Genomic DNA, 3,094 nt, shown 5'->3' with positions numbered 1-3,094 from the left:
CGGCAGCTGCCATCCCAAGTGGAGCCGATGTTAGACTCCGTCTCATGTCAGAGATTGATTCTTCTTCAAAACAGGGTTTTGAAGAAGAAATCATTTAATATGTTGCTTTTTTTTTAGATTATGTAATTTGTTCTTCAGCTCTTCAACTGGCAGCGACTTCCAGCTCCTACCTCTGTAAAAGCACAAAGAAAACAAAGCATACGTCAGATACTTGTGGTTGGTATAGTTCCGGATCCTTCAGTACAGAAGGCAATGAATGAGATCAATGAAGCTCAACGACTTCAACTTGCAAGTGTGTTGAATGAAGTTAGAGAGGGGTCGCGTGGGAAAGAGAATTCTTCTGGAAAATTGATGCTGGAAAATTGATGTTGCAGGTCCAGATCTTGATCAAATATTCATAGCCTCATATACCCTTGATTCTTATATGCACATCAGACAGTGCAGCAACAGACATCTTATCATATTCTGAAAGCATTGCAAGGTTATTGCTCTTAGTAGCACCTCTTCAAACTCAGTTCTATGACATTCTATTGGAGAAGCTGCCTGAACACTTTGATGAAGATTCTGTCTCCTGGAAACAGGACATTCCGAGATTACTATTAAATCAATTCCGATGGCTTGATTTTCTAGTTGATGGTGAAGCATCAACAAGAAAGCTGTTAGATGTGTTGTCCATCTGTCCATTATCATTAAAGAAGGAAATTATTGGCTTTCTTCCAGATATAATTGGTAACCAAAGTAATGGAATGGTTGTCTCTTCACTTGAACAAATGCTGCAGGAGGATTTGGATCTTATCGTTCCAATTCTTGATGCTTTCTCTAACCTCAGCTTGGAGGATGAACTGTCTGAACAGGCGGTCACTATTGCTCTTTCAAGTCTCAGAAGTGTAGCTGCAGAATATTTGCCACTTGTTTTGAAATTTTTGATCCAATCAGCAACCTTAGCAAATTCAAGGAGGATAGTTGAACAAATTCGTGAGAACTTGCATTTTTTTATTTTATTTTTTGCACTTTCTGACACTCAAGCTTCCAGAGACAAGAAGCAGAAAGGTAAATTGAATGCTGACAATGCTGAGGCTCTTATTCTGGAGGCGATGAGATCTGGCCTTCGTTTTCAAAATCTTCTCTGTGAAACTATATTGAAGGAGATTAAAGCTCTTGATAGGGAGTGTGATCACAAAGTAATTGATATTTTGTTGCTTCTGATTCTCTGTGCCAATGGTGGTCCACTACGTAAAAGTGCAGAGAAAGTAATACATAAGAAAGCTCGTGATGGTTACTTCGGTGAAAATTTACTTCGCCAGTGCATTGAAGGCCGGAGAGAGTCACTTCAGGTATATTTCCAAGATCTGCTTTCAATTGGGGCATCGCTTTTGACATGTAAGGAACTGGCCATTCGAAAATTTGGCATTCATACATATGTTCTGGTCTTTGAGGAGTTTATTGGTAATTATCACCGACAAGAAGTACTAGGATTTCTGGTTACACATACTGGGTCTGGTGTTTCACATGAAGTGGATTCCGCTCTAGACACGCTGGTTTTGCTGGCAACAAAACATTCTCGAGAGCTTGTTCCTGTTTTATCTTATATAACTGGTATTTTGGATTATCTGGAAGGATTTCAAGATGAACAACTACATAAGGTATATAGGATTTTCAGCCAACTTGCTATAACAGTTTGGTCTACAACCAATTCTTGTAGCTCATCCATTGCAAATGAGTTGCTGATGGTTGTTCGTAAGCAGATTTCAAACCCAGATCCAAGGTACAGGCGTATGGGCATCATTGGAGCTGTTAAATTAGTTGCTTCTTTAGGAGAAGCAAAGGTAGCCTCTACTTTGTCATCATCTAGTGGCAGTGTTGAGAAAGCAAGTTCTGAGGAGGCATTATCATTGTTGCAAATGGTTGTGGAGTCTTGCAAGTCATTGCCACTAGCTCGTGGTTTCTTTTATGATGAATTAGCGGGACTAATAGGCTGTACATAACTGCATCCGTCTGTTATAGAATGGATATCCAAACACACAGGAGAGTTTGAGAGCCTTTTCCTTTTAGATCTTGAGTCTGGCCATCTTCAGGTTGATCCTGGTCCCTGTGGTGGCTTACAAGGTGAAATATGGATGAATTTGGATGGTGAGGTGTCACCAATTTGCCTTAATATCCTGCCTCTAGTGACATCTTACCTGCAAAGGTCTCTCTCAAAAGGCTATTATGAAGAAGCAACCACAGACAATTCAGGGAAATATCGACTTAGGGGCCTTCTACCCAACACAAGCTATTCTATAAAAGTTGTAGTGAAGGAAGACTCTGTAAACCGATCAAGAATTGAACGGGCATCTCCAAGTTTGGTTGACATACAGGTTTGCTTTACAGATATCAACGATTTGGATTTTGTTGTCTTTGACCAACCAGAAACAACCATTATAACCTGTCATGTTGAAGGAATCGGCCTTGACAAACTTCATCCTCATTTGGAAGTTCAAATCAAATTAATGAGTGAACCTTTTAAAATAGAGTCCATCATTCCATTGCCAATGACATATTTTTTCGAAATTCAAAATTTGCCAAAGGGAAGATGAACCGTTTGCATATGAATTAAAGATATTAGTAACGTGGCAGTTGTTGCAACATTTAAGGCGTTCGTTTCATCTAACGAAAATATGCGGCATAAAATCTGGACAGGGACCATTTATGGCATTGCAGTGACATCGTAAAAGCTATGGTTTTGCTCACCATCCCGATTTTCTTGAGGAAGACGAAGACGCTGAAAAGGCATTCAACATCGTGACTTGGCATTCAAAACAGAAAGAGCAGTTTTTTCCCATTTATTTTAGATAGTATTTTTAATACATGAATTGTTTTTGCCCCCGAGCTCAATTGTATCATAGAGTTTTAAAGACATCTGTCACAGCAGAAGACGGGGTCAATTCGCCTACTTTTATCTTCAGTCCCGATTCAAAAGGATCAGCTCTCCATATGTCAAGCCATCAGCAGAATGTTAGTTTAAAGGTTGTTTTTATGGCCAACGCATTTCCAGATTTGGGGCGCAGTTATGAAACCCAGAATGTGCAAAGTGGCATACAGATTCGACTGCTTA

The 3,094-nt window shown here is 39.7% G+C and overlaps 1 pseudogene; it reads left to right on the top strand.

The window, feature by feature from the left end:
* The first annotated feature begins 252 nt into the window (after nt 1-252).
* LOC149168560 (uncharacterized) lies at nt 253-2,576 on the top strand (annotated as a pseudogene).
* The last annotated feature ends 518 nt before the right edge of the window (nt 2,577-3,094 follow it).

The sequence above is a fragment of the Pinus tabuliformis genome, chromosome 4_2, assembly GCF_031772625.1.
Source record: "Pinus tabuliformis cultivar Carrire ecotype Pingquan chromosome 4_2, CPIR1, whole genome shotgun sequence".
Classification (NCBI taxonomy): domain Eukaryota; kingdom Viridiplantae; phylum Streptophyta; class Pinopsida; order Pinales; family Pinaceae; genus Pinus; species Pinus tabuliformis.
This window is presented reverse-complemented; position numbering and strand designations above follow the sequence as displayed.